The following is a 19,380-nucleotide window of genomic DNA, read 5'->3' on the forward strand; positions in this document are numbered from 1 at the left end:
GAGAACAAAAACTTGGGCAGTGCCAGTGGCACACAAACAGTTCTTGCTAAATGTGGGTTCCCGCATAGACCATCGAGACTATAAAGATCGCCTTTCTAAAGAATCTAAAGAAACGGTTCAAAAAACAGCCCAAGAAATAATTGAAATCCGTTCTTCGAAATACATGCCTACCTTCTTTTCTAATGTAGATAAGCTAATTCATTATGTTTTTCGATTATTTCAATTTTCAGCCATCCAACATATGATAGGTCAGTCATTTGACTCGTAGAAAAGTTAAACACGCTGTTTTTGTTTAAAACACGATAAAAGCAATTGTTCCAAAATCTAAGGGTCGAATTACGGCTTACGATTACGATCATACGTTAACGCTTTGACTATTGCTGTATCTATTTTATCAGTAGAAAAAGATAGAGACATATACAGCTCTATTCTGCTATTCGATTCACGTGAAAGTATAAAATAAGAAGTGTTTAAAAGGTGGTTAAAATTTAAATTAGACAAAATTTTTTTTCTTTAGAATTTCTAAAACAGACGGGAAAAACACTTTGCTATCGAAAGTTAGAAGTTTTTCAAAGCCAATTTGACATGATTAAGAAAGGGAATCCTTCGATTCCCGTGAATCGAATAGCAGAATAGAGCTGATAGCGTTAGTGCGATAACGTATAATAGTAATCATATGCCGTAATCCGGCCCCAGGTTAAACTTTGTGTATTTTATTTATATTGGTCAATATATTTTTTAGTTTGAAATGTGTATCACCAAACCACGAGTTGGCGTAATTTACCTGAACCATAAATCTGAAAACGGCTCATATATTCACGAAGAATCGTTATTCATCAAATTTATATAAATATACCTACCTAAAGTTTTTCTCTTCTACTGGTTGCCTTGCATTGCATTTTGCATATTAAATGCATTTTTACTCATATAGAATCCTTGATGATGGCTTCTGCTTGTAATAATCATTCTTATCGTCCTTTTTTTTCCCTTTTTCTGGTTCGTGCCAACCCAGGAGGCATCAATCGTACAAAATAATGAAAAAAAAACCACCAACGCAATACATAAACCAAATGCAAAAATGAAGCCCCCCGAAGACAAACACAACGCTAGGGGAGAGAGGGAATGAAGGCATAATATACTGTTAAGTTAAGCCATCAGGACATTGCTAGGCACACAGTCATTTTAATGCCTAAAGTGAGATACGAGCCAGAATGAATGAAAAGCTAAGTGTTTTTCTTTAAATCTACACCTACATGCACGAGTTTGAATATCTCTGTACCTGTGTATTGTATAGAAAATGAACGTTTCATTCTTTTCTCAGTCTTTTTTGAAATCTACGATTTTAGTTCTCCCTTTTTCCTCAAAAACATTTTTGTATTGTTTTTTTTTTTTTTCATAGCTTTATTTCTCCTGGTACACCACGACAAGGACTTATTTGAGTTGAAATACAAAAAAAAATGTTTAAATAAAACACAGCTTTTCTTTTATTGTGTCACCCTAAGTGTTTGGGATTTTGTAGGACACTTAAAAATGTGTTTTTTTTATTGTAGGTATTGTTTTTGTTTTGAATTGCACAATATATTTTGATTTGGATAATGTGATGTTGATTTGTTGTTTTTAGTTCTATAGTAGGAGTATTTTCTTTTTTTCTTAAGAGGTTTAAATGCAAAGTACCTTCACCTATAGATAATACTTATGTGGTAGCTTGACGTTATTCTGGAAAATGTTCTCTATATAAGCAAGTACTGCAAATGCAAACAACCCTTAAATAATTGCAACAGTTTTGTTACTTAAAACATTTCAACCAGTGCTTCGAACTGCAAGAAGCTTAAAGCATCCAATTTGTGTTTCAAATAATATTTCTATCTTTAATACTTCAATCATATGACTTGATTTTGGAATTGAACTTAAACAAATGCAATTAAGGAAACATTACCTATCTCATAGTCATAGTTGAACAGTCAATGCGAATTTAGAACCCACTACCCACTAGTTCTTTTGAATGATTATCCGACGAACTTTCATTGAGACTCAATGTGTTTCTAGGCAAAGCTTATACATAAATGCGGCAATGGTATACAGCATAGACGGAGTATCTTTAAAATTTGGGATATTGATTTTGACATATATTATTCACACGTTTACGCATATAACAACAAGGTTTTGTTAATTTGCTGAGCTCGAATCCGAAGTCAAAAAATATCTATCACATCACGTTTTTAGATATTCTCGTTAGAAAATCAAAAATCCCATTTTTTTTAACTATGTATTTCCTTTTTTTAATAAAATTTATGACGGTTCCCAAAAGAACAAGTTTCTTCTTGAATATCCTTTAAAACCTTTTCAACATCCCTTTTCAAGAAATCTAAAGCTGAAGTCAATATTTGGCATATCTTCTCTTAGAGATTCTTACCGATCGCTTTAAAGTTTTGAGTTTTAACCTTCAGAAAAGTGCAAAAAAAAGTTTAATTTTGTGTAACAGTGTAGGTATAATGAATTTATTAGTGACAATGTCTGTTTTCCCAATGTCATTGAAAAAAACGGAAAAGTTACTATTTTGCCTAAGGATTAAATTTGTAAGGACCCTGGTAGCTTTCGACCTATCTGGGATTGATTAAAACTACGTAACCATACCTACTAGATTTTTGTATGGTATTTGATAGCCATGGTATAAAAAGACAAGGTATGATCATTAGAGCCGCCATCTTACAAAATGGGGTAATAAGGTTTTGACGTTTGGCATTTGGCAAAGTCAAAAGCAACAACAACTTCCAAGACAAATTTGTTTACAACAACAATTTCAATGAGCTGGGCTGTCAAAACCTTAAGTAGCCATAAGTTTTGACAGTTCTCGATACTGAGTTTTTTCTAATGATCATACCTTCTCTTTTTATACCATGTTTGATAGCGTTCATTTTGAAATTTTAACCAGAAAATATTCATCTTGTTTCGGTTTTGACGAACCTATTGTTCAACTTTTAAAAAGTTATTTAACAGGTAGAACAAAAACTGTTCACACAAGACTCAAAAATTAAGTTGCGTCCACATTATGTTGATCAACACTGTTTTGTTTTAGTTGTTGACCAGCATGCTACTCGTTTACACCGGAAATACACAAAGAAGATGGGAAACTTTCGTACGTTTTACCCCCCAAAGCCCATTTGTTTATTTCGTGTTGTTGTAATTTCTTTTGTATTCGTGAATAAATGTGAAAAACACACACAGTGTAACCACAGTGTTTTCACGCATACTTAGCCCAAAGCGTCTGTTTTTTCACGCATACTTAGCCAAAAATATCCGACGGAGCTTGTAGGCAAACCAGTATGACGTCAGAAGTTTCTCATCTCCTTTGGGTATCTCTGGTTTACATCCTCAGTTGAGTATGGACGTGTTATTGTTGATGTTGAATGTCAAATGTCAGTGAAATGTCATTTTTTAATTCAACTGCCATTTCACTGTTATCAGGCTGGAACATTTGCAACATTCTTTGATCGGGTTGCGTTCGGGTCAACATGAAGAAAATCTTACTAAACATTTCAATAGTTTTTCTTTCTTAGAATAACTTTCCTAGAATATCTTTTGAATTAGTGCAATTAATGAAATTATCTTACTAATATAAGATTTTAATGAGTCGAGTATATAATTTTTCGATTCAAAATCCGTAATAAGGGAATCTTCTTAAATCAAAAGGATTTGCTTATTTCAGTTCCTTTTAATAAATTACAAGAAAAACTTATTAGTTTTAAAATTAATAAGAAAATCTTCTAGCATCAAGAAGAATTCCATTTAAAAACAAAGAAGTTATCTCATTATTACAACTTTTTATAGGGAAATCTTCTGAAATCAGTAAGATTTCCTTGTAAAAACTAAATTTTTTTTTTTTTTTTTTTTTTTTTTTGTCCGTGGGTAGGTGTTGAAATCTTCAAAAGATTCTATGAGGACCGGAAAACGCGTGCTCATAGATATGTGGGACTCTTAACCACTAAAACCACCTCCTCCTCCCTACTGCAACTAAGTTCAGATGGAACTTATCTAGCAATTTATCTTTCTCGAAGTTAAGTTACGTGTTGTAGGTAACTTTCCCATGAAGGTTCCTACTGATGATATTTAAAAATAAATAAATAACATTTGTTTTAAATTAAATCATTTAAGTAATGGTTTAAATGTTGGTATCAAAAAAAACATTTAATAGGAAGTTAAACAAATAAAATCTTTAAAACATTTAAATATATATTAATCAATGCCGATATTTTAAGATAAAGGAATTAAATTAAAAAATTTCACTGCACCAAATCGGAAGGTTTAGTCAGTTCTTCGCAAACGTCGTACTAAGTTTGTCTCGTCGAGAATTTCTAGTATTGTTCTATTAGTCCCCACGGTTCGCGAAGAAATAAAAACGTTTGCCCAAAAACATCGAAAACGGTTAGTCGAACATACTAATAAAAACTAAATGTTGTCTTAAATTGTGCAGGTATAATAATATCTCAAAAACCCAATGTCATTGTTGTTAAGTATTTTCCATTAATATGTATCAAATTTCTTCAGCAGTTTTAAGTACCTACCTACTTATTTATGTTTCTTAAAAATATGTTATGCCTCTATTAAAATACAAAATGCTAATATTCCTACCTATAGACCTACTAAACACAGCTGTTTTAAATTAATCTTTTTGAATCTTTGAAATATTAAACAAAAAACAAACACCCTCAAACCATTTAAACAAATCAAAGTAGAGACACAAACCAAACAACAAACAATAAATAACATAAATACCCCGTGACAAATCGAGCGCAAAATACACGATTTATATCAAAAATATTTCAACTCAACCCATCATCTTCAAATAATAAAATAAATACAAATTCAGATAACACACACAAAAACCAACAGAGCGGCAAATAAAATACAAAAAAAAAAAGAGATCAAATCCCCAAAACTTACAGGAGTGCAACTGCTGCGGTCTTCATTCTGACGAGGACGAAGATGTAATTCCTGCTGAACTCTCACTCTCGTTTGAACCTTTGCAGTGCTTCTGTTTGCATTTGCGAGTATCTCATCATCTCGACAAATAAGCCGGAGGCTATGTCGACTATAATCATCATCAAACCATCTTCACGACCGATATGCATACATCAATGGATGCGTTAACAAATCATTTAGCTAGTTCAACACTCGGCAGCGGCACCGTTTTGAATTATTTTATCTCATCCGCTATCCATTCAAATAGATCATACACCGCCACCGTGTCGTACCGTCGGAATATGTGATAACCGTGTTATCCTCTATGCTCACTTTCGAGTTGGAATACTAGCTCCGACAAATTGAATAACAGCTATTCGGCTAAGGGTGGAGGTGGACCGACACTCAGTTTTTATTCAGAATATGTATTAGGACAAAACGAACATCAGAATCAATATTTACACATTTAGAATGAATCTACAATTGAAATACAATACCTACTAGCCTTGTGTACTTTTGTGTAGTTTAAAGATTTCGGATTGAAGGCAAAGGCACAACACAAAAAACAGCCTTTGGTTGAATTGAAATATTGGTTTTTGTCGAATGCAAAAGAGACTTTTCTTTACTTAGTGTCACAGGACTTCAGAAAGAGGGGAACGACATTTATTAGGATTTTAAGTGTTTTGGTTAAGCATCCACATAAATGCCATGATTGCGGTTGACTGCTAATAGGGAGGATTAAATTAAGACTTAGAGACAGTCAGAGAGAATTCATTTAATTTTAACAGAAAAATAAAGTTTTGAATTTGCAAAGAAAAACATTGAGACAGAAAGAAGAAAACAGAGCTAGCGCAGTTTGCAATACATATGTACATGCAGAGCAAGTTTTAAGGATATGAATATATTCTAGAATCTAGAATAAAGAAAATTAAATATGTATCCAAAATATGATTGCTTTAAAATGCTTGTATTGTAATTGTTCAGAAAATTCTATTGCACTATGCTGATGTAATTGAAAGCTTTCCAAAACTCATTGGACAGCTATTAAAAGATGTCAAAAGGATTATTTTAAAGTATTCAGATTTGAGTTTTCCCGACTCGCGAGAAAATACTGATGTTCTTCATTATATTATGTTTATTTGTCCCAAATTGATGGAATTGTTAACTCGACAAAACAAGGACCAACCCCCTGAAGGTTCTGAAAATGGTTTAAAATAAAAAAAAAAAAATTTTTCCAAACCACCAAGCATAAGAATTACGTCCAGCTAATAACTCAAAATTGACAATTGGGCGCGGAACTAGACGATACACTTTTTCATGACAATTATACTTTTTCTCACAAAAGGCTTTCGCTGTATACTACTAACGAATGCATACGTATGTACTTATAACGAAACTTCAAAACAATTAGAATCCACGCAAGGGGAGAAACTTTAACGTTGAAAAACTGCAATCTGTCGAGACCTCCAAAGTTTAAGCAGCAGATTTATCTTCTGAACTTGTACGAATCCATCAAATCAAAAAATTGTAATTAAAATGGAAGGAAAAAAAGATATTGAGCCGTATGCATAAACGGTAGCAAATGCTTTTACTAGTATAAATTTTTATAGTATTTACTACTTTCCATATGCAAAAAAGACATAGTAAATGCTGGAAAGGTAGTATTTACTAGAAGAAAAGTATTTACTAGCTTTGGATGAATTTTTATTTTCTTCCTATTTTTTTAATCAAAACTGTTTTGTGTTTTGGTTTTGAAATTATCATGGTTTTTACCCAAGATGAGTTTGACGTAAACTCCTTTTTTACGACAAATCAATACTTATACTAATGTGGTGCTTATTTTGTGAATATACATATTTATGAAAACTATTTATTTCAGTAACGGTACACGACAGTGTTGCCAGGACCGGCTATTTATAGCCAAACCGGCTCCTTCAAGTTTTCTCCGGCTCCTTCAAATTCTGATTTCCGATTTATCAAAATTTGGCTCCTTAAGTTTTCAATTTGCGATTTTTGGCTCCTTAAAAATTAAAAATTATTATAATAAAAGAACTTGATTATATATATTTTATTATGATTACTCCTTAAAAGTCTTCGAAGTAAAACTAAACTTCTTCTAAGTAGAATCTGACGTCTAGCTGAAAAGCGCAATTGTGAATGTACCTACTTCCATTTTCATTCATATGAGGCGTTCAGAATAATAATAGGTCAAGTCCACTTCTCTTTAGGTTGAATATTTTAAGATCTTAAAAATAAAGGGTTCCGTTTTGTATCAAATAAAAAAGAAAGAATAATAATTTTAAAGTGCTCTACCGTTTTGAAAAAAGTAACCTGGAGTGCCTAAGCGAATATTTTATGGGTAATATATTTTATTTGAATCCAGTATTTACTACTAGTTTATATTTGCTAGTAGAAACTTAGGTTTATGTATACCAAATGTAGTAAATACTTTTAGTTTCAGCTTCTAATAGTAGTGCTAGTATTTACTATAACCTTTTAACTAGTAATTACTTTCGTTTTATGCATTTGTCTGTAAAAATAAATATTAAAACATAATAATAATAAAAAGATATTGTCTGTTCAGAAAGAAGAAGATAAAAACATTGCGCAAATAAGGTCAGTTCAGATTTCAAATTCAATTTTTTTTCTATAGAACTTGACATTATTTAAAATGAGATAATTTGCGTAATTATCTTATTTGAACTCTAGTTAAAACAGGCTTTTACATTTAAACATCTTTTCCAATTTGTTTGCATAATGTTTTAAGACGATGCATGGCTTGGTAATGGCTTTGTCATTACATCTGCAAGTTGATGTTCGGTTGAAATTTGTTGAAACATAATTTGTCCTTCAATAACTTTTTCTCTAATGAAATGTTTTATGGTAATATAATATGTTTCGTTCTTCGATGAAATTCTGGGTATTGTGAAAGTCGTACTGCCGCAGAATTACCAACCTGAATGACTGGCACACAGGGCTACCTTTGCGTCTCTAAAGAGGCGTTTTTCCTATTTTTTTCACCCAATCCACTTTCCCTCCACTTTTTAAAAACTGTCAAAAAATCCCTCTTTTTGATATTTTGGTTCCTCTTTTTCCTCTTTTTTAAAATTATGTAACGTTGGATTAAAAAAATCGACAAGGAAAATGTGACTTATGCCACTTTCAATTATAACCAAAAAAAAATATACTTTACTGTTGTTTATCGCTGATTTGATTATTATAAGGTTATTTTTGATAAATTTTGTGTTGTTTCTTTGAAAAATTATACATAGGTGATGTTTTTAAATTATTCTTATTTTGTTCATACAATTTAAATTTTAAGAAATTGTGTTAAAGGGTTTGTGTTGATGAAGTATTTCGTGACTGTCGTACTTAACTTATTATATTTTCACATTTTTTTATTGGACTCTCTTTTTTTTATCAAAATCCTCTTTTTTGGCCTCCTTTTGAGTTCAAAAATGCCTTTGAATAATCTTTTTAACCAAATGGCTTCTTTGGCTGCTTCATTTGCCGCTACTACCTACTACTAATATTTCTGCCTCTTTTGTTGATGTAGCCACTATTGCTTGTCTTTGGCTAATCCAAGAAATAGCTCCACCAGCATATGTATTTAATAACGACTCCAGAAGTTGAACGTCCTGAGTTCTTAAGGCCTTGAAAATCCACCATTGACGCAATATTCACACTTAGCTTGATCCTGTAAAAGAACCCAGAATCGACCATGGAATCACACAACATTTGTATCAATATTTCTAAACTATATCACTGTTGGCAGTCACTACAATGCACTTTCTTATGGTAATGATGCTCTTGGAAACTTTGTGAATTTCTCGCAAAAGGCAGTACCACTGAAAAAATCTTTTTTTCCAGACCTCTGACATCATAGTTCATCGTACTAACCATCGCACCACGAGGTTCTGCATCCATCACGTCAATGTCACCAGCAAATCCTAGATAGTGTGTGGATTTCCGTTTGTTCTGGGAATGCGTGATGCGCACTATCTTTTCAGGATGGAAAGTGAAACTGTCCGTCCCTCTAGTTGTTTCCAATGTTCCATTTGAGTGTCTTAATTTCGAATAAGCAGCTTTAAGCTGTCACTACACTGACTTCTATACTTTGAAGGCTCCTTGGCCAGCTTTATATTCAGTATTTCATAAAAGTAAATTAATACTCCAAACGCAAAGTATGAAAAGTCTTCACTCATTTCCTTTTCTCAATTCAAATTCCTTCAAGTTGACATTTCATTAATTATCATCACGACGTGATTTGGACGTCAAATCAAATTACACACTTTCACTTAAGCACAATAAATGAATGCTCGAGTGCATTTTTATTCATCTTACAAATCCAGACTTTATTCATGTTCAAATATGTAAGAACGTCAACAAACTTAGATGAAAAGCCAAACGTAGGTATTAGGTAGTTGCTACTTGCTTCCCTTCCTTCATTATACTTCAAATCACAATTATATTGATTTACCCTGCCTGAATGTAATTTACCAAGAACCAAATCGCGAACAAAGAAAAGAACAAGCCACCAACAGCTAAGGTAAATGACTCCAAATAAAAAAGGTACCACCTTACCATTTGCACTATTGTCCTTTCTTTGGCGTCTACATCGTCATCGTCTTGGCGTTTTTCGTCGTTGTCGTTCTTGTTGTTGTTAGTGAATTTCAAGAGCCCGTGTCAACATACGAGTAAACCCTAAACGCGCGCTCTCAAATCTTTTTGCTTTACCTTTTTTCGATGTCAGCTGGGTTCTTGTGTATTTAAAGCAATTACAAAAGACGCGGCAAACATTTCAACAAATTCAAGTCATTCATAGAGCTCGAAAACAGAACTTATGAGGTCCATATAAACCTAGGTATTCATGTATGGGATTGGGATGTACGAGAGTATAAATCGATTTTTGGCGGAACATAATACATATAACGAATTCATTACACAAACTCAAACAAACATTCAGGGCGGTTTACCCTTTGGAAGAAAAGTCATAGCCCCTCTCTTCCCTCCACCGACGACGTTGCATTTCCTTTTGAATTTTAAATCCTGCATAACATATAGCTTATATAGAAGGTATGTAGGATGTATTTTATTCTGTTCTGACAACTATTGTGTCCTCGGTTAGTATTTGCACAAATTAACTGAAGCGTGCACTTGATCTTTTTTCGTGTTACCTTAAGCGAGAATTGGAATAAAAAAAAGTATGTAGCAATGTCTTTTTTCGGTATGCAAACAGTAGGACTTATGCCATTCCCTTAATTTAAACATCGATTTTTCTTGCATTTTGCGGTGTGTCCCATGTGGCACTTAATCATCATGTTTACACACAGCATCAACCATCATGATAGTGCGATTGAGATTGTCACATAGGGAGGTCAATGGAGTTTTTTATTTCCTAAGAAACCATACAGTTGGTTAGATTTTGTATTATTTATATGAGCCAGGTGTTCAAGAGTTTTACAGTTTTCAAGCATTAAATAAATGTTGAAGGTGCATAGTTAGTTTATAAAAAATTACAAAAAGATGTAAAACTGTAAGCTTAAACAGTTTTAAAGTATTTGCTAATAATACATATAGCAACAACAAATTTAGAGAAAGCAAATTCGTTTTGGAATCAGGTTTTTCTTACTGACGAAAGTAAATACAGCATCCTCGGTTCAGATAAACACCGGAGAAAGTCCAGACCTGCTCTGAATCTTAAAAATTGTATACGTACTGTGAAGCACGGCGGCGACAATATAAAGGTGTATGGCATCTTACGGCATTGGAAACCTCGTTTTCATAGAAAATACCAACGATAAAATTGGGTACTTGAGAATTCTTAAGGAAAGTGCTAAAAAACTGGGTCTGGGAAGCAACTTTACTTTCCGAGAGGACAATATTCCACCAAATATGGCCAAGTTAGAGTTATTTAAGAAATGATTGCTGTGCAATGTTAGTAGTAAGTACGCTTGTAAAACATTCCCCTTTGTCTCCAGATCTGAATCCTATTGAGCACCTATGAATTACCGTAGGAAAAAAGCTTCGTCAGCATACAATAGCCAACAAGAATGACCTCAAAATGATTCTACTTGACGAATGGAACAAAATTTCTCCAGATACAACCTCCAAGCTTGTCCATTCGATGGGACACAGATTGCAGGAAGTTATCAAGAACAGAAGAGCTTCTACTAGTTATAAGTTTATTTTTCCCTTAAATGAAGTGATTTTTGTTTAGTTTTTTTTTCAACAACGGCAATTTTTAACCTATAGACTTATAAGTATTTTAAATTACCGACGTTTGAAAAAGATCATCAAAATCAGAGCTGTTCAGCCGGGTTCCCAAATAATTTGCTTTAGTTACTCCACTTCTCCACTATTTACTAAACAATGTTTTAGTGAAAAACTTGTAAATAAACAAAAATCAATTATGAACAATACAGTTTCAAAGCAGAACAACTGCATTTAATCGAAGGTTTTAAGTGTTTGAGATAAGCAAACTACAATATTATAAGAGCCTTTAAGTTGGCTTATATTTCGTTTGAAACATTACTTTTATCCTGTATATTCCAACTTAAAAATGAAATTAATTTTAAACATTAGATTAAAGCAAAACGCGTGAACCTTCTTTGTATTTTTTTGTCTATTCTATTAAAAATTGGATTACCATAAAATGCGGAATATCATTTATGAATAAATTGAAAACAAAAAAATGGTCCAAGATAACTTCCTTGAGTAAGACCTGATCAACTTCAATAAAGTTTGACGTAAAACGTTCAATCTAAAAGACATGTTTCCGGTTCAACAAGTAGGAACTCAACCAATTAAACCTAGTTTTCGAAGTTTTTGTAGTAGTCCATGATGAATTCTTTCACAAGCCTTAGCGCTTTTTTATTTGAGTTCAGTTCATACAAAACACTTTGTTCTGAAAAACAGTCTTTAAATAATCCAAATCTGTAATAAGAGAAATAGGTGGATATAAATCGACAATTTGAAATAACGAAAACATAGCTTATGTTTTTGAATTTCTATATTTTTTGTAATACTTCTATCTCAATGTTCTATTTGGAAACCTAACCAGAACAAAGATCAATAAGTATTTAATTTTACTTATTAATAAACAATTTATGTGTTAATATATAATAATAATAAAAATTACAAAAAAAAAAAACAGTATAATGTAGGTATAGGTATAGATACTTATTAGTTATGGTACAAAACTATCAAATGCTTAACATTGCTCATGGGAGATAGGTCACTTTTATATTTAAAACAAAATAAGAAATTAAAAAATTCTGCGATAAGGTTAGTTTGGCCAAAGTATATAAGCCTTTGTTCTTTCTAATAGTGGTAAATGGTAATACAACATTAAGCCTATATCGAACCTATGCTATCACTTACATACATATAGGCACGCGCAATCTGCCCCTAATTTTGAATGCAAATTTTTTAATAAAAAAAAATCTTTTGATCAGCCAACCCGCACATTAAAATAAAAATACAAATCAACAAAATACCAACCATAATAGCGTATAATAAGAAAGCCTTAGAAGTTAATCCAAGCATACACAAATTGAAACACCGTCATTCCCCTTTAAAATAAAAAAAAAATAAATAATCTCATATAATACTTTCAACTCACTCGGCACCATCTTTAAATTAAGTTTCCTTATTTTGCGAACCAGAAAAAAAAACAAAAAAATAAAATGCACAAGATCTCTATAAACTGATATCACTCAGCAAATTCAAACTATATCAAAAAAACTTATGTTCCTTTTTAATTCGCGCCTTAAAAAAGACATGCACAGTATGTGCATTATTTATATACATATACACACGTCATATATAGGAAAAAGTGAGCCATACTGGTGAAAAATCTACCCTCGTAAGGGGCGAATCTGACATCGAATAGCCTGGTACATTTTAAAAAAGGGCCTTTTTGTGAATAAATTGACTATGACTACTACTACGAATGAATTCAAAAATACAATTAAAACAATATACTGATAAAAATATGTTCATAAATGTGTCTCATCTTTGGGGGTAAGCCTTGGGTATAACAGGAAGAGCGTAGAGAAGGCCTTATTGGAATGACAGCGGCGAAAGACTTTCAGATTTCTGAGACGCAAACCGTCACAATGTCTGAAGACAAAGCTTGTCCCAGCACGGTGTCAACGGACAGACCACCATCTTCTTACCGAAGTGATCATTTCTTGATAAGTTGACGTTTTAAATGTAGAGCCCTGGTTATTTAAAATAAGCAAGGTGCCGATATGGGGCTTGCCCAAGATCACCTTTAAATGGAAGCTTCCTTACGGTTGCGTAGAGTTGAAGTTCGGAGATTCAGTGGAACCACCTGAATGCCAATGTTCAACACTGAAAGAATAAAAGTTCCCTGCAACCCACCAACAACTGAGTTACCACCTTTCTCACGAAATGTAAACGACTACATAAACGAATACCACAGTGAGAATACAGAATATATGTACAACTATTGCTGTTGCTGTTATAACACTAATCGAGTACCTGTGTGTGTAGCTTTAAGTCCAGCACTTAAGAGGCACAGAGGCAAATAATATTTTCATCTAATATTCATATCATTGAAAATTTATCATAATTATTATCGTGAAACACAATCACGCTATGCCCTCGATTTTGTCAACTGCCAAATGTTCAACCATTTGAAATCTGTGTAACCTCGCACAATGACGCTTTTTCTGCGAACGCTTTTTTGACAAACGTAAGGAAACGTAAAAGACACCATCTGTCAAAAAAAAGTTTAACTTGGTTGAACTCTTGCGCGCTTTCTGACATTTGTCATCATTATTTCAATTGAATTTAAAACAGTTAATGCGATTTGTAAAAATGGAAAATTTTAATGTGATAAGAAAAATATATTTATTGGTATACAATTTATAAATTATTTAAAATATTTTGTTTTATAGATTTTTGCGGAACAACTGAACGCCCTTCTAAAGGATAAAGAGTTCCTTTATAATACAAAGTTAAAGGAATACAAAAATATAAACCAGAGGAACATCACTTGGGATGGAATCACGAAGCAGTTGGGGAGACCAAGTAATATTACATTACATTAATTACATTTACATTCCAGCATTTATTTATTCAAATTTTTTGTTTCAGTTGGCGAATGTCGGCAGCGCTGGAAGAGTTTGAGGGACCGCTTCATCAAAGAAAAAAGGAAGATGGAAGCTCCTTCGGGAAGCGCTGCCGACGAAGTAGTTGTGTGGGAGTTTTTTGACTCCCTTCAATTTCTAGCGGACTCGGTTCAAACAAGAAAGTATGTAATAGGTATTTAAAATTATTATTTGATTTTGTTTATAACTTTACTTTTACAGATAACCGGAAACTTTTGCTCCCCGCCGGAGACCCCCAGATCCGCAATCTCCATTGTTGGGGGAAGGGGTCTTTTTTTGAGAGGAGTTTGAACGCACTCCTATTCCAAAAAACTGTTGAAAGCGGCGGCGGAGCAGCGAGTTCAACAGTTTTTTGGGAGGCATCCAAAAAACGGTAACGGAACTGACCACTCCCTCGTCAATTCCCACAGCTCCAAGGGATATTGACGAGGAGTTTATGATAAACATGGCCAGGAGAATGCAGCCCCTCAATGTTGCGGCCAAAATGCGGGTCCAGGAGGAGATAAATAAAGAGCTTCTTGTAAAACTCCATGCCAAATACGCTAAATTGGCTATCTATCTAATTTGGCTATCTTGATTATTTTTTCCGCTTTTTCATTCCTATTTTACATTTCATTTATTTATTTTATTTTTGTCTTTAATTTTTTGAAATTTAAAATTGATTGCTTTTTTTTTGACAACAAATGGAATTTTTCAATCAGCTGCTAGTCATTCTGACAGAAGCGCGCTTTTTCTTAACGTAACGCAACGAAGCGTCTGGCAAAGCGTGATTGTGTTTCTGCTTTAAAAAACATGTAATAAAACGTGCAAGTAGGAAATAGCGTCCGGAATACTCAGAACATCCACTGGATTCATAAAAGAGATGAAAGGAGATCTTGTAACGTATTTTTTTAGCTTAATTCTGGAGCACATAATACGCAGTACGGATAGCATAGTACGGATTTTACAGCTATTGAAGAACAGGGGAACAAGATTGGATCGTATTCGGAACCCTAAGTTATTTCTCTGCGAAACATTTACTTAGAAAGTCCTTCTTTAAGGCGTTGAGTTTTTTGACAAATCGAACGGAAAATACCTCGATCAATATTCGGTCCTATATGAGTTGTACCACGATGTGTATGTAGCACAAAAACCTTACAACTCGTTCGGTCACATCGGAAAAAAGGACGGAAATGCTCCAAAAGAGGGTCTTCGAATACTAAGATAACTAAATGCATTACGGTAGGATATACTTACGGCTGGGATTTTGCGTATGATCAAGATCCGTTAAGTTACTTAGCTTATATGAAGAAATTTTAAGAGATATGGAATTTGCTCAAAAGGCAACAACTAATTCTTAAAGCATACAGGCGCCCCAATTAAACTGTTCCTTGGCCTTCAAAACAACAAATACACTTTAACTTATTGCATACACTGCATTGCTAAAGACGTCTCCATACGTCTGCCTAAACTTGCTTATCCGACGTACGGATCATAAGTAAATACCTAGCTCAGCCATATGCATGTACATAAAATCACATACCCAAGTAAGTAGGTACATATAAAGTATTTAGTACCAATTTGAGCGGCATGAACAGGCAAAATGATTGAGGTCCGTTCCGAGCTCGTTCCACAAAAGACTGTGTAAAAAAATATACGAAAGAACCCTTACAAAAAAGAGTCTCAATGTTTTTAAGTCCAGATCACCTTAAAACACCCAGTCAGATACTCTGGCAATCATATATAGCATAGCAGATGTGTGATTTGTTTAGTTGAAACTGCAATTACCAGCAATTTTCCTCCCCTCTTTAATCTCAGGGTTGAAAAATGAAAATATTGCTGCGGTTCGAGTACTTGAGAATCAAACACAAAAAAATGGCTCTCGAGTATTACAAACTTCAAGTTTGGTAATAATAAACATAACATTTATATATGAGATGAAAAAAAAAACATAATAAAAAGAATTATGTACAATGTTGCCAGTCGGCAGGGTTTCCTGTTGAAGCAGTCAGGGGTGCGAGAATGAAAAACGCAGTGCATTATTTTATTTAAAAATAAACGCAAAAAAAAACAACAAGGGCCGACCTAGATATTGTAGCCCTGCTAGGTCTGACCCTCCCTCTTGTGTTTTATATGATGAAAACGACGACGACGCGACGCGTCTAAAACGAATAAAGAAGTGTGTACTTTCGCAGCCATCCGGGTATAAGTAGTCAAGGGCTTGATGAGATTCACCCCGTGATGCGCCGGATAGCTAGTTGAATTCTTTTTTTTAATGCAATAAAGCTGACTTAGAACTGTTAAAATGGTCCACTTAGGCTTTCCCAGTACATTGTTCTATGTGTTTCATAGCATTTTGCATTGTTTTCTATGGGAAACATTGTATTATTACCTTTTGAATTTCTGCTCACTTTTTTTTTATTTTTTTGCTAAATGGACTGCTATATAGGTGAACCATTAAGCAGTTGGGGGGTTGTGTTCTTTGTGTAAGATAATTATAGACTTTGATTCAACAATATTCGAAAATATTTTAAAAAATACAAAATTTAATTAGAGGTTTTGAATTTCTTCATGGGAACAATTTTTCAACGTCGTGAGTCGATGAGAATTCAGTATGGAATATAAGAAAATAAAACGATATGTTATTGGTTTGTTATGAAAAAGGGTTCCATATAAAAATTTGTCATTAAAAAAAGTATAACATTAACTCGACGAATAAAACTTTATGTGTTTTAACAGACACAAAGTCTACACAAAGCTGTTACATATGCTTAGCTAGGCCATCAGAAATGAATGGTGTACAAAATGTGACCAACAAAAATACTTAGGTTGAAAATCAAGACTTTGGACTGTCATCTTTACATTCATGGATAAGATTCTTTGAATGTTGCTTGCATTTATCACACAGATTGCACATCAAATCTTGGCAGGTCGGAGGTGAGAATAAAAACAGAGTCAAGGAATAAGGAAATCGTGGGCATCATACTGCTGTGCTAAGCAAAAAGGGCGCATAACCATTTTTGTAGTTTTGAGATAAATGAATTTTAGTGTTTCTGGATTTCGCACCCTTAGAGTAAATATTTTTAAAATTTTAAAAAATTATTTATTCTTTTAAAAAAGTGTATTTTTTTATGGCACTCATGATTTTGTTAGGTATATGTTGTGTATTTTAAGAGAAAATGGACATACGCCTTTTTTGCTTAGTAAAACACATAAGATGTGCATTGTGCAATGCCGTGTCTATGAAATAGGTACCTGATGGTAAAAAGATTCGGCTGACATAAATATTATATTTTATAGTTTATTTTATATTAAATCCAAAAAAAGTATTCAAAGTTACTTCTGAAATAACGAAAACTACTTTTTAAACGGTGGTTTGTATATCCTTTTTTTTAATTTTAAGTTTAATTAAATTTTACGAAACTCACCGCGTATTTATAAGAAATATTAATTTTATTTCTTCGCCCCGACGTTTCGAAGAACTTTCAAACTTCGTGGTCACGTAAAATTTAATTAAACTTTTCTTTAATGTTGAAACCGTTTTTTTTTTTATAATATTTTGTGTGTAGAAATCTTCAAAAATATTTTAAAAACGAATTAGTCGACATACTGAAACAAAATTTGATCCCGTTCTAGTTAAAAAATAAGTGAAAGTTTTCATCGGTCATAATCATGTGGCCACCTACTGTATTATGAAGTTTTCTACCAGGCATTAAGCTCTTGGGCACACAAGAATTTTGGGGCCCTTTTGGAAAGTAAAATAAGTACAATGGTTGGCTTAAAGGCAATGGTTATGGTTAAAAGGGGGTGCCAATATATCGTTTCATATAAAGTAAAGGGGGTGCCAATAATACGTGCATCGAGACATCAATCGTTGCCACTGCCAATAATTGTACCCTGTATCCGTTATAAGTTTCAGTTTGAAGAATTGGAAAAAAGAGCTCAAACGGATTGATAGATTTGCTAAAAACTCGGTACAGACGATTTCTACGTAATTTTCAAGAGCCTTTTTTTTTATTTTTTGCCTTTTTATTTTAATGTCTCTTTTTCAACGGATATCTCCAATATAAAGTTTTCGAGATATTGCAATTTTCTCAAAAACGGATAACGATTTTGCTTTGAAAAAAAATATGTTTTGCTGAAAATAAGGCCGCACTTTTGAAAGAAGAAAAATATTTTTTGGACCGTTATTAACGGTACCTACTTGCCATAGAACCGATTTCTTAATGAAAACGACACAGCCGATTTTAATGAAAATTTTTACATAAAAAGGATTATACTGATATTAAAACTAAGAAAACTTAAAAAAAAAATTTTTTTAAGTTATTTAATGAATTTTATGTGTCAATCTTTAAATACGAGAGCAATTCGCAATTCAAATTAAAACCATTGTACCATGGCGTTTTCCATTGAACCAAAACATTGATGTACCGTCGACGAGCCGGCAATAGTTTTTTCTCAAACGTTTTCCAACGGAAAAAGTATTGATGTTTTTTGCCGACGAATTGATTCTTTTTCGTCTTTTAATACGAATCTACTCATATTTTTACACTGATTTTAACACGCACTACAAATTTGACAGTTTTGCAAACTTCAAACGAAATTATTATTTAAGGAAAAAGATAATGGGAGAGAATTCGTTGTTTTTATTAATAAATAATAAATAATCTTACCTACAGTGGAAAAAAAGGTATTTTTCTTGTTTTTTGAAAATATTATTGTCTTATTTTTTTTTTTTGAAAATTGAATTTGGGTTTGGTGGTTTGGATTTAAATTTTTTTCCGCATACAACGCCACATATTTTGTTTTCTTTTTGAAAACATATATTTTCCGTATAGGTGTAGAAAAAAATGTATTTGATTGTTTGGTTGCCATATAAAAACTAACATTTTTTGGTAGATGGTCTGACCGACAAAAATGTTTTGAGAATATAATATTCGTTCCTTCGGGGCCCCCTGAGAATGGGGGCCCTGGGCACAGGCCCCGTGTGCCCTTATGGTAAAGACGGCATTGATTAAGCTAGCATAAGGTGGGTTTTTTATTACGACCCGCCTAGACTGGATAAAAAAAAATCGCAGTCAGGGGCTAAGCACTTTACATGTTAAATGCAACAACACAACTATGTAAACTTCAATCTTCCAAACTTGACATGGACAAATTCTACTGACTGCAACTATTTCTCTCCTTCCAACCCTTCATCCGCAAGTGAATTTTCGATTATCGATGGTTTAGCCTCGTGCGGACTCAGCCAATACAATGGAATAACAAATCGCTTCGATAAAATTCTGGACTTAGTTTTTTT

The 19,380-nt window shown here is 33.1% G+C and overlaps 1 protein-coding gene across 2 annotated transcripts in view; it reads right to left on the reverse strand.

Annotated features, from left to right (window-relative positions):
- The window catches only part of LOC129917385 (fez family zinc finger protein erm), a 65,801-nt gene that overhangs the window by 43,199 nt on the left and 3,222 nt on the right, over positions 1 to 19,380 (reverse strand). The window contains exon 1 of one of the 2 annotated variants that reach the window (XM_055997688.1): positions 13,468 to 13,503. The exons of the other annotated variant lie outside the window; for it this stretch is intronic. The gene's annotated coding sequence lies outside the window, so the exon portion shown is untranslated. Of the gene's footprint in view, positions 1 to 13,467; positions 13,504 to 19,380 lie in introns of those variants that run through there. 2 annotated transcript variants of the gene reach the window in all.

Source organism: Episyrphus balteatus, chromosome 1 (assembly GCF_945859705.1).
Source record: "Episyrphus balteatus chromosome 1, idEpiBalt1.1, whole genome shotgun sequence".
In the NCBI taxonomy this organism is placed as follows: Eukaryota; Metazoa; Arthropoda; class Insecta; order Diptera; family Syrphidae; genus Episyrphus; species Episyrphus balteatus.